Source organism: Triticum urartu, chromosome 1 (assembly GCF_003073215.2).
Source record: "Triticum urartu cultivar G1812 chromosome 1, Tu2.1, whole genome shotgun sequence".
NCBI classification, from domain to species: Eukaryota; Viridiplantae; Streptophyta; class Magnoliopsida; order Poales; family Poaceae; genus Triticum; species Triticum urartu.
In genome coordinates, this window is record NC_053022.1 from 186,028,917 (window position 1) to 186,046,982 (window position 18,066).

Here is an 18,066-nt window from a genome sequence, read left to right on the forward strand (position 1 = left end):
GGCTTTCGAAAGTTCAAATCCCTGCAGGGGTGTCCCAACTTAGCCCATCACAAGATCTCACGGTCAACGAAGGATATTCCTTCTCCCAGGAAGACCCAATCAGGCTCGGAATCCTGGTTACAAGACATTTCGACAATGGTAAAACAAGACAGCAAAGCCACCCGAATGTGCCGACAAATAATGATAGGAGCTGCACATATCTCGTTCTCAGGGCACACCAGATAAGCTATCCGTACAACTGAAACCAGCCCTCGAGTTTCCCCGAGGTGGCACTGCAAGGGGCTCTAGTTTGGACCAACACTCAGAGGAGCACTGGCCCGGGGGTTTAAATAAAGATGACCCTTGAGTCTGCAGAACCCAAGGGAAAGAAAAGGCTAGGTGGCAAATGGTAAAACCAATGTCGGGCCTTGCTGGAGGAGTTTTATTCAAGGCGAACTGTCAAGGGGTTCCCATTATAACCCAACCATGTAAGGAACGCAAAATCAAGGAACATAACACCGGTATGACAGAAACTAGGGCAGCAAGAGTGGAACAAAACACCAGGCATAAGGCCGAGCCTTCCACCCTTTACCAAGTATATTGATGCATTAATTAAATAAGAGATATTGTGATATCCCAACTAATATCCATGTTCCAACAAGGAACACACTCCAATCTTCACCTGCAACTAGCAACGCTATAAGAGGGGCTGAGCAAAGTGGTAACATAGCCAAACAATGGTTTGCTAGGACGAGGTGGGTTAGAGGTTTGATATGGCAACATGGGAGGCATGATAAGCATGTGGTTGGTATCTTAGCATAGGCATAGAAAAAGAGCGAGCAACTAGCAAGCAAAGATAGAAGTGATTTCGAGGGTATGGTCATCTTGCCTGAGATCCCGCAAGGAAGAAGAACGAGTCCATGAAGAAGGTAAACTGACGAAGTCGAACGAATCCTCACAAACGCGACATTATCGAAACTAACCCGAAGAAGCAACACCGGAAAGAAGCAAACAACATAGTAAACAACCACCACATAATCATGGCATGATGCACAATCAAGTATGATGCATGCCCGGTTTAATGAAGCATGGCATGGCAAAATGCACAAACAATCCTACAAATTAAGTGGAGCTCAATATGCAACTCCGTTGCATATTGACGGAACACCACATTCAAGTTATTTAGTTTGATCTCGTTTACGTACCCAACAATATTAAATGTTGTTAAACAAGGCAAGAGGGTGAAGCATAACAAAACTATACCATTTAAACAATTTAAATGGGTCCGGATATAACAAACAACAAATTCGGTAAATCCCCATATGCATTAGCAATTTAATGCAACAACAAATTTAAACATTTTAAATGTTGTTATCATGATGCGGATGACATGTTCAAGTTTATGCAATTTTTATTAAAAGTTGACAAGAGCATTATGAAGCTATTTGTCACCGTGGTGGAAAGAAAAGGGGTGCCACGGCAATGATAACGAAAACGGTGCCACGACAACGTTCCGGTTCCGGTAATTCGATTGAGATACCGATGCAAAGGAGAAGTGTGCAGATGCGTGCAAAATATGGTGGGGCACTCCCGGATACCGGGTGTCCCATGATTCGACAATGGTGACAAGGCAAAAGAGGTGCAACGTGCACCGACAATTCGAACATGGAGCAAGCACGAGCATCTCATACATCACACATGCATTGGTTCACGGGCGGTCATCTCGGGGTTATACCTTCGAAGCGTGCATTATCGGAGCGGTTCGGGTCAAGCGGTGTAGTCGTTCACGATCGTCGTGGGAACTAGTGGTACTCGGCGATGGTAGAGGAAGTAGTTGTTCAAGGTTCGTTGTGGGAAGTAGTCGTTCTCGTGGCGAGGGTAGTCGTTCACGTTCTTAGTCTCACAAGTTTCCATAGATGTTCAGGGGAACGACGAGGAACTTGACGTCCACGGAGTCTTCGAGAGTCGACGGTAGTGGTACACACATTTTTGGGGTACTTGTCGGTCCGGTCTTGGCGACAGTAGTTGTACACGGGTCGTAGATGTTCTCGGGTCATGGGTAGAGGTACTTGGCGCATCGTCGTGTGTAGTCGTACTCGGTGTCCTCGGGGTAACGACTATAGTCGAGGTACTTGGCGTCTCACCGTGTAGTTGTACATGGAGTCGAACAGAGGGCCTTGACGATTCAACGGTATGAAGCAACGGAAACGCACAGGCCTCCCCTGTACTTGGCGCAATCCGAGACGATCTCGACGATCCAGCGAGGCGACATGGTACAGGGCAGTCTTCGTCTTGGCAAGGCAGCGGTCCAAGCGAGCAGCAGCTCTGCTCAATGCAGGGTAGCACGGGGCAATGCCGGGGAAGTTAAAGCGGGGAAGATGTGTTCGCTCATCTCCTGGATGAGGCCGAGGCGAAGGTGGGATATGGCGCTGAGGAAGGAGGTCCGGCGGGGCGGCGACGCTGCTAGTGGAGGAGGGCGTGGATGGAGAAGGCCCGAAACAGGACGGAGACGGCGGGTTCAAGGCGGAGGTCGCCGGATCCGGCGAGGAACTTGATCGGAGCAGCGGCCTTGCTGTGGTCGGGGACGAGTTAGGAGACACGAGGACGAGGCGCGGGGCTCCAAGGCAAGGAGGAGGGCGTGACGGTGATGCTTGGCGGTGGGGAAGACAGAAGCGGCGGCCATAGCAGGGGCGGCGGACCAGGGAGCTTGAGGGCGTGAGAGCTGGAGCGAAGGTCAAGAGGAGGTTGGAGGTCGCGGGCAAGGAGGAGTCAGGGAGGAGAAGGGGCACATAGCTCGTCGCGGTAGGTGGGTTGCGCGGCCGGCTGTTGCACGAGGCGCCATGGGGATCGAGCGCGAGGAGCTCTCGCTCCTCTGTGTGTGTGTGTGGCGGTGGAAGGAGGATGGAGGGGATCGAGGAGGGAAGGTAGCGACCAGGGCCTTGGTCCATCTAGGTCAGGCCGCAGGATGGCTGCTGGGCTGCGCGTTGCTGGGCCACATTGGTGGTAGGCTGGCTGATGGGCTCCCTTTTCCCTCTCTCTTCTCTTCTTGATTCTTTTAACAGAAAACAAATAAAGAGGAGAAAAAGAAAGAGGGGGGTTAGGGGAAGAAGTTGAACAAGCAGATAATTTTTCCGGACTCACAAAAATGTGTATGATCCAAGAAAATAGAAAAGGTCAGATCGAACGATAAGAATTCAAACTCTTTTGAATTTAATTCAAATGGGTTTGAACTAGGTCGATGTTTTGGGAGTATCCAAAAATGTTGAGAATCTTGGTAGAGCTCCGGAAAAATGATGAAAGAATAAAAGGCAAGGTTAGAGAGTCAACACTTGAAGAAGAAAAAGGCCAAGGGATTTAATATGCAAGGGTGTTAAGGTGAATTCCAAATTAAAGGAATATTTAATATAGCTCCCTAAATATTGGGAGGGTATGTTTAAAAGAGAAACCACCATGTGACTTCCCTCGATTTAAATAGATCAACGATCTATGCAATTTATTTAGTTGAGTTAAAAAATGACATGATGGTATGATAACATGATGCAATGCACATGATACAAAGATGAATGCAACAGACGAAACAAATCACACAACGAAACCCGGAAACCCTGGAAGGCATCTGAAGCTCCGGTCTTGGGGCGTTACATCGACTTTGACGATCCGACTCCGAACGTGCGAAGACGTTGTGCCTTAGCAATCGCTAAACCAACTTCCGAAGGTTATTGACCACGGCGGAGCATGATCAACCTGACTGCGAGGGTCTATTTCTTGCAAGCAAACGAAAAACAAGCAAGAAACTGAGATTGCAATCTGGATATTGCGAATAAAAGAGGAAAGCTTTATTAATGAAGGTGGGGTTCTGTGACCTCTTGCTCTGGTCGTTGGACACAAACGAAGTACGCGAAGTTGCAGCTATGGTGAACTTTTAATCTAAACAAAACCCAAAGTCTAAACGATGTCCTAAGGGCTGTATATATGGAGGAAGAGGGGGGAATTTCGTGGCCCTTGGAGGAGGGGTCCAAAAACAACCCTAACTCTTGTTTCCCCACACATACGGACTCTAAAAATAGCCTATACTTAAGTATTTCGAAAATACATGGGCCTAGCCCAATAATAAGGTGACGCGGCACCTAGAATAGCCTCTGGACGAAATTTATGAAGTGGCAGCTTGTATATTTCGTCCATGGCTTCATGCACTCCTTATGGTGGCTTCAAAGTCCTGAAATCACCACTTGTAACTCCATTCTGGATCCCCTTGCGCATGCCATCATCTCCATGCGTGGTCTTGCTCCAGTGTTCATCCCTCTTATCCATGCCAGGCCCTTCATTTGTAAGCAAAACAAATGTATCCAATTTAGGGAACATCATATTTTGATGAACATTAGAATCATTACCAAGAAACGAAAGTACCTGATAACTTAATTGGCGTGCGCGAGCTCTAGTAATAGGTCCCGTATGTATAGCAGCAGGGGCTGTGGCTGTAACAATGTATTGATGTCCTCATCATCCTCCCCTTCTTGAAATGAAGTCATCCTCGACGGAAGCTCATCTTCCTCACCCAAATAAGCTTCAAATCTGCAATGTTAAAAGTGGGACTAACCCCAAAATTTGCAGGCAGCTCAAGTTTATATGCATTATCATTTATTTTCTCGAACACCTTAAAAGTACCATCAGCACGTGGCATTAGCTTTGATTTGTGCAAATTAGGAAATGTATCCTTACGGAAATGTACCCAAACAAGATCTCCAGGTGCAAACACAACATGTTTTCTACCCTTATGTCCAGGAAATTTATATTTAGTTTGTGTTTTCTTCATAGTTTATATCAAAGCTAATACCACGTGTTGATGGTCCTTTTAAGGTGTTAGACAAAATAAATGATAATGAATATAAACTTGAGCTGCCTGCAGATTTTGGGGTTAGTCCCACTTTTAACATTGCAGATTTGAAGCCTTATTTGGGCGAGGAAGATGAGCTTCCGTCGAGGACGACTTCATTTCAAGAAGGGGAGGATGATGAGGACATCAATACCATTGTTACACCCACAACCCCTGCTGCTATACATACTGGACCAATTACTAGAGCTCGCGCACGCCAATGAAATTATCAGGTACTTTCGTTTCTTGGTAATGATTCTAATGTTCATGAGAATATGATGCTGCCTAAATTGGATACATTTGTTTTGCTTACAAATGAAGGGCCTGGCATGGATAAGAGGGATGAACACTGGAGCAAGACCAAGCATGGAGATGATGACATCCGCAAGGGGATTCAGAACGGAGTTACAAGTGACGATTTCAGGACATTGAAGCCACCATAAGGAGTGCATGAAGCCTTGGACGAAATATACGAGATGCCACTTCATAAATTTCGTCCAGAGGCTATTCTAGGTGCCGCGCCACCTTATTATTGGCCGAGGCCCATGTATTTCCAAAATACTTAAGTATACGTTGTTTTTAGAATTCGTATGTGTGGGGAAACAAGAGTTATTTCGGACCCCTCCTCCAAGGGCCACAAAATCCCCCCTCTTCCTCCATATATACAGACCTTAGGGCGTCGTTTAGACTTTCGGTTTTGTTTAGATTAAATTTCTCCATAGCTGCAACTTCGCCTACTTCGTTTGTGTTCAATGACCAGACAAAGGCGTCACAGAACCCCACCTTGATCAATAAAGCTTTCCTCTTATATTCGCAATATCCAGATTGCAATCTTAGTTTCTTGCTTGTTCTTCGTTTGCCTATAGGAAACAGACCTTCATGGTCAGGTTGATCATGCTCCGGCGTGGTCAATAACCTCTCGGAGTTGGTTTAGCGACTGCTAAGGCACGACGTCCACGCACGTTCGTAGTCGGATCGTCAAAGTCGACTTCCTCCAAAACGATAGCCACCATCTCATCGAAAGACGGGACACCTTTTCCTCTATCAGTATCCATGTATATATTGACCATTGCCAGGATTGCCCTTTGGTACATGGTTGTCACACACATAAGTTACAACATGACACGCGGCGAAAACAAGGAGTATAAGGCTTGTAGCCGCAGGATTTTCTTGAATTTACGAAGAAATAGGAATTCCCGGATCATAAATCATGTGCACAAAGCTACGTTTGTCCTTACCATGGGGACTAATGTCTACAATCAACGTAATCTCTCGAATTTCCTTCAAAAGGAAGGGCCAATGGGTTCACAAACTTGTCCGAAAAGGAGCGACGAATGATGTTGTTTGACTTTCAGGGCTAAAAAGTCCTCCTTAAGGCCAAATTTGAAGGCACCCCGGTCCTCCTAGCACATGCGGGGAGAAAGTTTTATGGATTCGCACGCTCGACGCGAGCATTTTGAGTACTTGTGGGTCGAAAACGGACTCCGGATGACAAAGTTATGACCGTTTTAGTGAACACCGGTCCATTATATGGCAGTCCTTGAAAGAATTTCACTTTGCCGTGGCACTTTTCGCCGAACCGCCCCGAAATTTTGTGTCCTTGATGCTGGAGATGTTATTTCCACGTATATATTGACGTTTGCTAGGATTGGCCTTTGGTTCTTGGCTGTCACACAAGTAAGTTACAGCATGCCACACGGCGAAAACAAGGAGTATAAGGCTTGTAGCCGCTGGATTTCTTGAATTTACGAAGTAATAGGAATTCCTGAATCATAAATCATGTGCACAAAGCTACGTTTGTCCTTGCCAGGGGGACTAATGTCTACGTTTGTTCTTCCCAGGGGGACTAATGTCTACAATCAACGTAATCTCTCGAATTTCCTTCAAAATGAAGGGCCAATGGGCTCAGAAACTTGTTCAAAAAGGAGTGACGAATGATGTTTTTTGACTTTCAAGGCCAAAAAGTCCTCCTTAAGGCCGAATTTGAAGATACCCCGGGCCTGCTAGTGGAAGAAGGGATTATTTTGTGGATTCGCACGCTCGCCGCGAGCATTTTGAGTACTTGTGGGTCCAAAACGGACTCTGAATGACAAAGTTATGACTGTTTTAGTGAACACCGGTCCATTATATGCCAGTCCTTGAAATAATTTCATTTTCCCATGACGCTTTTCGCCGAACCGCCCCGAACTTTTCTGTCCTCGATGCTAGAGATATTGTTTCCACATATATATTGACCGTTGCCAGGAATGCCCTTTGATTCTTGGCTGTCACACACGAAAGTTACAACATGCCACATGGCGAAAACAAGGAGTATAAGGCCTGTATCCGCTGGATTTTCTTGAATTTATGAAGAAATAGGAATTCCTGGCTTATAAATCATGTGCACAAAGCTATGTTTGTCCTTGCCAGGGGGACTAACGTCTACAATCGATGTAATCTCTCGAATTTCCTTCAAAAGGAAGGGCCAATCAGTTTCGAAACTTGTTCGAAAAGGAGTGGCGAATGACGTCATTTGACATTCAGGGCCAAAAAGTCCTCCTTAAGGCCAAATTTGAAGGCACCCCGAGCCTCCTGGCGCTAGAAGGGAGTATTTTCAAGATTTGCGCGCTCGCCGCGAGCATTTTGACTACTTGTGGGTACAAAACGGACTATGAATGACAAAGTCATGACCGTTTTAGTGAATAGCTGTCCATTATATGGCAGTCCTTGAATTAATTTCACTTTCCCATGACGCTTTTCGCCAAACCACCCCGAAATTGTGTGTCCTCGATGCTGGAGATATTGTATCCATGTATATATTGACCATTGCCGGGAATGCCCTTTGGTTCTTGGCTATCACACACGCAAGTTACAGCATGCCACATGGCGAAAACAAGGAGTATAAGTTTGGTAGCCATTGGATTTTCTTGAATTTACGAATAAATAAGAATTCCCGGATCATATATCATGTGTACAAAGCAACGTTTGTCCTTGCCAGGGCTACTAATGTCTACAATGAACGTAATCTTTCGAATTTCCTTCAAAAGGAAGGGCCAATGGGTTCAGAAAGTTGTCCGAAAAGGAGCGGCGAATGATGTTATTTGACTTTCAGGGCCAAAAATTTCTCCTTAAGGCAGAATTTAAAGGCACCCAGGGCCTCTTGGTGCAAGCAGGGAGTATTTTAAGGGCCAAAAAGTCCTCCTTAAGGCAGAATTTTGAGTACTTGTGGGTCGAAGATGGACTCCGAATGACAAAGGTATGATCGTTTTAGTGAACACCGGTCCATTATATGGCAGTACTTGAAAGAATTTCACTTTCCCGTCACGCTTTTTGCCGAATCGCCCCGAACTTTCGTGTCCTCGATGTTGGAGATATTGTTTCCTCGTATATATTGACCATTGCTAGGAATGCCTTTGGTTCTTGGCTGTCACGCACAAAAGTTACAGCATGCCACGCGGCGAAAACACGGAGTATAAGGCTTGTAGCCGTTGGATTTTCTTGAATTTATGAAGAAATAGGAATTCCCGGCTTAAAAATCATGTGCACAAAGCAACATTTATCCATGCCAGGGGGACTAATGTCTACAATCAACGTAATCTCTCGAATTTCCTTCAAAAGGAAGGGCCAATGGTTTCAGAAACTTGTCCGAAAATGAGCGGCGAATGATGTAATTTGACTTTCAGGGCCAAAAGTCCTCCTTAAGGCCGAATTTCAAGGCACCCCGGGCCTCCTGGCGATAGCAAAGAGTATTTTCTGGATTTTCACACGCGGCGCGAGCATTTTGAGTATTGTGGGTCCAAAACAGACTCCGAAAGACGAAGTTATGACCGTTTTAGTGAACAACGGTCCATTATATGGGAGTCCTTGAATTAATTTCACTTTCACGTGACGCCTTTCGCCGAACCACCCCAAAATTGTGTGTCCTCGATGCTGGAGATATTGTATCCATGTATATATTGACCAGTGCCGGGAATGTCCTTTGGTTCTTGGCTGTCACACACGCAAGTTACAGCCTGCCACATGGCGAAAACAAGGAGTATAAGTTTGGTAGCCGTTGGATTTTCTTGAATTTACGAAGAAATAGGAATTCCCGGATCATATATCATGTGTACAAAGCAACGTTTGTCCTTGCCAGGGAGACTAATGTCTACAATGAACGTAATCTTTTGAATTTCCTTCAAAAGGAAGGGCCAATGGGTTAAGAAAGTTGTCCGAAAAGGAGCGGCGGATGATGTTATTTGACTTTCAAGGCCAAAAAGTTCTCCTTAAGGCAGAATTTAAAGGCACCCATGGCCTCTTGGTGCAAGCAGGGAGTATTTTAAGGGCCAAAAAGTCCTCCTTAAGGCAGAATTTTGAGTACTTGTGGGTCGAAGACGGACTCCGAATGACAAAGGTATAATCGTTTTAGTGAACACCAGTCCATTATATGGCAGTACTTGAAAGAATTTCACTTTCCCGTCATGCTTTTTTCCGAACCGCCCTAAACTTTCGTGTCCTCGATGTTGGAGATATTGTTTCCTCGTATATATTGACCATTGCTAGGAATGCCTTTGGTTCTTGGCTGTTACGCACAAAATTTCACTTTCCCGTGACGCTTTTTGCCGAACTGCCCCAAAATTGTGTGTCCTCGATGCTGGAGATATTCTATCCATGTATATATTGATTGTTGCTTGGATTACCCTTTGGTTCTTGGCTGTCACACACGTAAGTTACAGCATGCCACATGGCGAAAACAAGGAGTATAAGGCTTGTAGCCACTGGATTTTCTTGAATTTACGAAGAAATAGGAATTCTCGGATCATAAATCATGTGCACAAAGCTATGTTTGTCCTTGCCAGTGGGACAAATGTCTACAATGAACATAATCTCTCGAATTTCCTTCAAAAGGAAGGGCCAATGGGTTCAGAAACTTGTCGGGAAAGGAGCGGCGAATGATGTTATTTGACTTTCACGGCCAAAAATTCCTCCATAAGGCATAATTGAAAGGCACCCCTAGCCTCCTGGCACAAGCAGGGAGTATTTTCTGGATTCGCACACTCGCTGCGAGCACTTTGAGTATTTGTGGTTCCAAAACGGACTCCGAATGACAAAGTTATGACCGTTTTAGTGAACACCGGTCCTTTATATGGCAGCCCTTGAAAGAATTTCACCTTCCCGTGACTCTTTTCGCCGAACCGCCCCGAAATTTGGTGTCCTGGATGTTGGAGATATTGTTTCCATGTATCTATTGACCATTGCCAGGAATGCCCTTTGGTTCTTGGCTGTCAAACACGAAAGTTATAGGATGCCACACGGCGAAAACAAGGAGTATCAGGCTTGTAGCCGCTGGATTTTCTTGAATATATGAAGAAATAGGAATTGCCGGCTTATAAATCTCGTGCACAAAGCTACATTTGTCCTTGCCAGGGGGACTAATGTCTACAATCAACATAATCTCTCGAATTTCCTTCAAAAGGAAGGGCCAATGGGTTTAGAAACTTGTCCGAAAAGGAGGGGCAAATGATGTTTTTTTACTTTCAAGGCCAAAAAGTCCTCCCTAAGGCCGAATTTAAAGGAACGCCGGGCCTGCTAGTGCAAGCAGGGAGTATCTCATGGATTCGCACGCTCTCCGCGAGCATTTTGAGTAATTGTGGGTCGAAAGCGGACTCCGAATGACAAAGTTATGACCGTTTTAGTTAATACTGGTCCATTATATGGCAGTCCTTGAAAGAATATCATTTTCCTGTGACACTTTTCGCCGAACCGCCCCGAAATTGTGTTTCCTCGATGTTGGAGATATTGTATCCATGTATATATTGACCGTTGCTAGGAATGCCCTTTGGTTCTTGGCTGTCACACACGTAAGTTACATCATGCCACATGGAGAAACCATGGAGTATAAGGCTTGTAGCCGCTGGATTTTCTTGAATTTACAAAGAAATAGGAATTTTCAGATCATAAATCATGTGCACAAAGCTACAGTTGTCCTTGCCAGGGGGACGAATGTCTACAATGAACGTAATCTCTCAAATTTCCTTCAAAAGAAAGGGCCAATGGGTTCTGAAACTTGTCCGAAAAGGAGCGGCGAATGATGTTATTTGACTTTCAGGGCCGAAAAGTCCTCTTTAAGGCAGATTTAGAAGGCACCCGGGGCCTCCAGGCACAAGCAGGGAGTATTTTCTGGATTAAAACACTCGCGGCGAGCATTTTGAGTACTTGTGGATCCAAGATGGACTCCGAATGACAAAGTTATGACCGTTTTAGTGAACACCGGTCTATTATATGGCAGTCCTTGAAAGGATTTCTCTTTCCCGTGACGCTTTTCGCCAAACTGCCCTGAAATTTTGTGTCCTCGAAGTTGGTGATATTGTTTCCACAAATATATTGACCATTGCCAGGAATGCCCTTTGGTTCTTGGTTGTCACACACGAAAGTTACAGCATGCCACACGGCAAAAACAAGGAGTATCGGGCTTGTAGCCGCTGGATTTTCTTGAATTTATGAAGAAATAGGAATCCCTGTCTTATAAATCATGTGTAAAGCTACATTGGTCCTTGCCAGGGGGACTAATTTCTACAATCAACGGTATCTCTCGAATTTCCTTCAAAAGGAAGGGCCAATGGGTTTAGAAACTTTTCCGGAAAGGAGCGGCGAATGATGCTATTTCACTTTCAAGGCCAAAAAGTCCTCGTTAAGGCCGAATTTCATGGCATGGTGGGCCTCCTGGTGCAAGAAGGGAGTATTTTCTGGATTCGCACGCGGGTCGCGAGCATTTCGAGTGCTTGTGGGTCGAAAACAGAACCCGAATGACAAAGTTCTGACTGTTTTAGTTAATACTGGTCCATTATATGGCAGTCCTTGAAAGAATTTCACTTTCCTGTGACACTTTTTGCTGAACCACCCCGAAATTGTGTTTCCTCGATGTTGGAGATATTGTATCCATCTATACATTGACCGTTTCTAGGAATGCCCTTTGGTTCTTGGCTGTCACACACGTACGTTACATCATGCCACATGGCGAAAACAAGGAGTATAAGGCTTGTAGCCGCTGGATTTTCTTGAATTTACGAATAAATAGGAATTTTTGGATCATAAATCATGTGCACAAAGCTATGGTTGTCCTTGCAGGGGGACTAATGTCTAGAATGAACGTAATCTCTCAATTTTCCTTGAAAAGAAAGGGCCAATGGGTTCAGAATCTTGGCCAAAAAGGAGCGGCGAATGATGTTATTCGACTTTCAGGGCCAAAAAGTCCTCCTTAAGGCAGAATTTGAAGGCACCCCGGGCCTCCTGGCAGAAGCAAGGAGAATTTATTGGATTCGAACACTCGCCGCGAGCATTTTGAGTACTTGTGGGTCCAAGATAGACTCCGAATGACAAAGTTGTGACCATTTTAGTGAACGCCGGTCTATTATATGGCAGTCCTTGAAAGAATTTCACTTTCCCGTGACGCTTTTCGCCGAACCTCCCCGAAATTTTGTGTCCTTGAAGTTGGAGATACTGTTTCCAAATATATATTGACCATTGCCAGGAATGCCCTTTGGTTCTTGGCTGTCACACACGAAAGTTAGAGCATGCCACACGGCAAAAACAATGAGTATAAGGCTTGTAGCCACTTGATTTTCTTGAATTTAAGAAGAAATAGGAATTCCCGGCTTATAAATTATGTGCACAAAGCTACATTTGTCCTTGTCAGGGGTACTAATGTCTACAATCAACGTAATCTCCCGAATTTCCTTCAAAAGGAAGGGCCAATTGTTTTAGAAACTTTTCCGAAAAGGAGCGGCGAATGATGTTATTTGACTTTCAGGGCCAAAAAGTCCTCCTTAAGGCCGAATCTCAAGGCACCCTGGGCCTCCTAGTGGTAGCGGGAGTATTTTCTCGATTTGCATGCGTGGCGCGATCATTTTGAGTACTTGTGGGCCCAAAACAGACTCCAAATGACAAAGTGATGACCGTTTTAGTGAACAGCGGTCCATAATATGGTAGTCCTTTAAAGAATTTCACTTTCCCGTGACGCTTTAGGCCGAACCGCCCCGAAATTGTGTGTCCTCGATGATGGAGATATTCTATCCATGTATATATTGACCATTGCTAGGATTTCCCTTTAGTTCTTGGCTGTCACACACGTAAGTTACAGCATGCCACACGGCGAAAAGAAGGAGTATAAGTCTTGTAGCCGCTGTATTTTCTTGAATTTACGAAGAAATAGGAATTCTCGGATCATAAATCATGTGCACAAAGCTATGTTTGTCCTTGCCAGTGGGACTATTGTCTACAATGAACATAATCTCTCGAATTTCCTTCAAAAGGAAGGGCCAATGGCTTCAAAAACTTGTCGGGAAAGGAGCGGCGAATGATGTTATTTGATTTTCATGGCCAAAAATTCCTCCATAAGGCATAATTTAAAGGCACCCCAGGCCTCCTGGCGCAAGCAGGGAGTATTTTCTGGATTCGCACACTCGCCGCGAGCACTTTGAGTATTTGTGGTTCCAAAACGGACTCCGAATGACAAAGTTATGCCCATTTTAGTGAACACCGGTCCATTATATGGCAGCCCTTGAAAGAATTTCACTTTCCCGTGACGCTTTTCACCAAACCTCCCCGAAATTTGGTGTCCTCGATGTTGGAGATATTGTTTCCACGTATATATTCACCATTGCCAGGAATGCCCTTTGGTTCTTGGCTGTCACACACGAAAGTTAGAGGATGCCAGACGGCGAAAACAAGGAGTATCAGGCTTGTAGCCGTTGGATTTTCTTGAATTTATGAAGAAATAGGAATTGTCGGCTTATAAATCATGTGCACAAAGCTACATTTGTCCTTGCGAGGGGGACTAATGTCTACAATCAACGTAATCTCTCGAATTTCCTTCAAAAGGAAGGGCCAATGGGTTTAGAAACTTGTCCGAAAAGGAGCGAGGAATGATGTTTTTTGAATTTCAATGCCAAAATGTCCTTAAAGCTGAATTTGAAGGCACCCCAGGCCTGCTAGCGCAAGCAGGGAGTATTTTCTGTATTGCACGCTCGCCGCGAGCATTTTGAGTACTTGTGGGTCCAAAGCGGACTCTGAATGACAAAGTTATGACCGTTTTAGTGAATACTAGTCTATTATATGGCAGTCCTTGAAAGAATTTCACTTTCCTGTGACGCTTTTCGCTGAACCGCCCCAAAATTGTGTGTCCTCAATGTTGGAGATATTGTATCCATCTATATATTGACCATTGCTAGGAATGCCCATTGGTTCTTGGCTTTCACACACGTAAGTTACATCATGCCACATGGACAAAACAAGGAGTATAAGGCTTGTACCCGCTAGATTTTCTTGAATTTACGAAGAAGTAGGAATTTTCGGATCATAAATCATGTGCACAAAGCTACGTTTATCCTTGCAAGGGGGACTAATGTCTACAATGAACGTAATCTCTAAAATTTCCTTCAAAAGAAAGGCGCAATGGGTTTAGAAACTTGTCCGAAAAGGAGCGGCGAATGATGTTATTTGACTTTCAGGGCCAAAAAGTCCTCCTTAAGGCAGAATATGAAGGCACCCCGAGCCTCCTGGAACAAGCAGGGAGTATTTTTTTTCGAACACTCGCCCCGAGCATTTTGAGTACTTGTGGGTCCAAGATGGACTCCGAATGACAAAGTTATGACCATTTTAGTGAACACCGGTCCAGTATATGGCAGTCCTTGAAAGAATTTCACTTTGTCGTGACGCTTTTCACTGAACCGCCATGAATTTTGTGTCCTCGATGTTGGAGATATTGTTTCCACGTATATATTGACTATTGCCAGCAATGCCCTTTGGTTCTTGGCTATCACAGATGAAAGTTACAGCATGCCACATGGCGAAAACAAGGAGTATAAGGCTTGTAGCCGCTGGATTTTCCTGAATTTATGAGGAAATTGGAATTCCCGGCTTATAAATCATGTGCACAAAGCTACGTTTGTCCTTGCCAGGGGGACTAATGTCTACAATCAACGTAATCTCTCGAATTTCCTTCAAAAGGAAACCAATAGTTTTAGAAACTTGTCCAAAAAGGAGCAGCGAATGATGTTATTTGACTTTCAGGGGCAAAAATTCTTCCTTCAGGCCGAATTTCAAGGCACCCCAGGCCTCCTGGCGGCGCGAGCATTTTGAGTACTTGTGTGTCCAAAACAGACTCCGAATGCCAAAGTTATGACCGCTTTAGTGAACACCGGTCCATTATATGGCAGTCCTTGAAAGAATTTCACTTTCCCGTGACGCTTTTCGCCGAACCGCCCCGAAATTTTGTGTCCTCGATGCTGGAGATATTCTATCCATGCATATATTGACCATTTCCAGTATTGCCCTTTGGTTCCTGGCTGTCACACACGTAAGTTACAACATGCCACACGGCGAATACAAGGAGTATAAGGCTTGTAGCCACTGGATTTTCTTGAATTTATGAAGAAATGGGAATTCCCGGATCATAAATCATGTGCACAAAGGTATGTTTGTGCTTTCCAGGGGGACTAATGTCTACAATGAACATAGTCTCTCGAATTTCCTTCAAAAGGAAGGGCCAATGGGTTCAGAAAAATGTCCGAAAAGGAGAGGCGAAAGAAGTTATTTGACTTTCATGGCCCAAAAGTCCTCCATAAGGAATAATTTAAAGGAACCTCGGGCCTCCTGGCGCAGGCAGGGAGTATTTTCTGGATTCGCACACTCGCTGCGAGCATTTTGAGTACTTGTGGGTCCATAACGGACTCCAAATGAAAAAGTTATGACCGTTTTAGTGAACACCGGTCCATTATATGGCAGTCCTTGAAAGAATTTCACTTTCCCGTGACGCTTTTCGCCGAACCGCCCTGAAATTGTGTGTCCTTGATGCTGGAGATATTCTATCCATGTATATATTGACCATTGCTAGGATTGCCCTTTGGTTCTCGGCTGTCACACACGTAAGTTACAGCATGCCACACGGTGAAAACAAGGACTATAAGGCTTGTAGCCGCTGGGTTTTCTTCAATTTATGAAGAAATAGGAATTCTCGGATCATAAATCATGTGCACAAATCTACGTTTGTCCTTGCCAGGGGGACTAATGTCTACAATGAAAATAATCTCTCAAATTTCTTTCAAAAGGAAGGGCCAATGGGTTCAGAAACTAGTACGAAAAGGAGCAGTGAATGATGTTATTTGACTTTTAGAGCCAAAAAGTCCTCCTTAAGGCAGAATTTGAAGGCACCCCGGGCTCCTGGCAGAAGCCGGGAGTATTTTTTGGATTCAAACACTCGCCGCGAGCATTTTGAGTACTTGTGTGTCCAAGATGGACTCCGAGTGGCAAAGTTATGACCGTTTTATTGAACACCGGTCCATTATATGGTAGTCCTTGAAAGAATTTCACTTTCCCGTGACGCTTTTCGCCAAACCGCCCCGAAATTTTGTGTCCTCGATGCTGGAGATATTGTTTCCACGTATATATTGACCATTTCCAGCAATGCCCTTTGGTTCTTGGCTATCACAGATGAATGTTACAGCAAGCCACATGGCGAAAACAAGGAGTATAAGGCTTGTAGCCGCTGGATTTTCCTGAATTTATGAGGAAATAGGAATTCCCGGCGTATAAATCATCTGCACAAAGCTACGTTTTTCCTTGCCAGGGGACTAATGTCTACAATCAACGTAATCTCTCGAATTTCCTTCAAAAGGAAGGGCCAATGGTTTCAGAAACTTGTCCGAAAAGGAGCGGCGAATGATGTTATTTGACTTTCCGGGCCAAAAAGTCCTCCTTAAGGCTGAATTTGAAGGCACCCCGGGCCTCCTGGCAGCTAGAAGGGAGTATTTTCTGGATTCGCATGCTCTCCGTGAGAATTTTGAGAACTTGTGGGTCCAAAACAAACTCCGAATGACAAAGTTATGACCGTTTTAGTGAACAGCTATCCATTATATGGCAGTGCTTGAAAGAATTTCACTTTCCCGTGACGCTTTTCACCGAACTGCCCCAAAATTTTGCGTCCTCGATGCTGGAGATATTGTTTCCACGTATATATTGACCGTTGCCAGGAATACCCTTTAGTTCTTGGCTGTCACACACAGAAGTTACGGCATGCCACACGGCGAAAGCAAGGAGTATAAGGCTTGTAGCCGCTGGATTTTCTTGAATTTATGAAGAAATAGGAATTCCCGGATTTTAAATCATGTGCACAAAGCTACATTTGTCCTTGCCAAGGGGACTAATGTCTACAATCAACGTAATCTCTCAAATTTCCTTCAAAAGGAAGGGCCAATGGGTTCAGAATCCGTTTTGGAAAGGAGCAGCGAATGATGTTTTTTGACTTTCAAGGCCAAAAAGTCCTCCTTAAGGCTGAATTTGAAGGCACCCCGGGTCTGCTAGCGCAAGCAGGGAGTATTTTCTAGATTCTCATGCTCACCGCGAGCATTTTGAGTATTTGTGGGTCCAAAGCGGACTCTGAATGACAAAGGTATGACTGTTTTAGTGAATACTGGTCCATTATATGGCAGTCCTTGAAATAATTTCACTTTCCTGTGACGCTTTTTGCCGAACCACCCTGAAATTTTCTGTCCTTGATGTTGGAGATATTGTATCCATGTATATATTGACCGTTGCTAGGAATGCCCTTTGGTTCTTGGCTGTCACACACGTAAGTTACATCATGCCACATGGCGAAAACAAGGACTATAAGGCTTGTAGCCGCTGGATTTTCTTGAATTTACGTAGAAATAGGAATTCCCGGATCATGAATCATGTGCACAAACCTATGTTTATCCTTGCCAGGGGGACTAATGTCTACAATGAACGTAATCTCCCGAATTTCCTTCAAAAGGAAGGGCCAATGGGTTCAGAAACTTGTCCAAAAAGGAGCGGCGAATGATGTTATTTGACTTTCAGGGCCAAAAAGTCCTCCTTAAGGAAGAATTTGAAGGCACCCCAGGCCTCCTGGCACAAGCAGGGAGTATTTTTTTGGATTCGAACACTCGCCGCGAGCATTTTGAGTACTTGAGGGTCCAAGATGGACTCTGAATGACAAAGATATGACCGTTTTAGTGAACATCGGTCCATTATATGGTAGTCCTTGAAAGAATTTCACTTTCCCGTGATGCTTTTCGCCGAACCGCCCTGAAATTTTGTGACCTCAATGTTGAAGATATTGTTTCCACGTATATATTGACCATTGACAGGAATGCCCTTTGGTTCTTGGATGTCACACACGAAAGTTACAGCATGCCACACGGTGAAAGCAAGGAGTATAAGGCTTGTAGCCGCTGGAT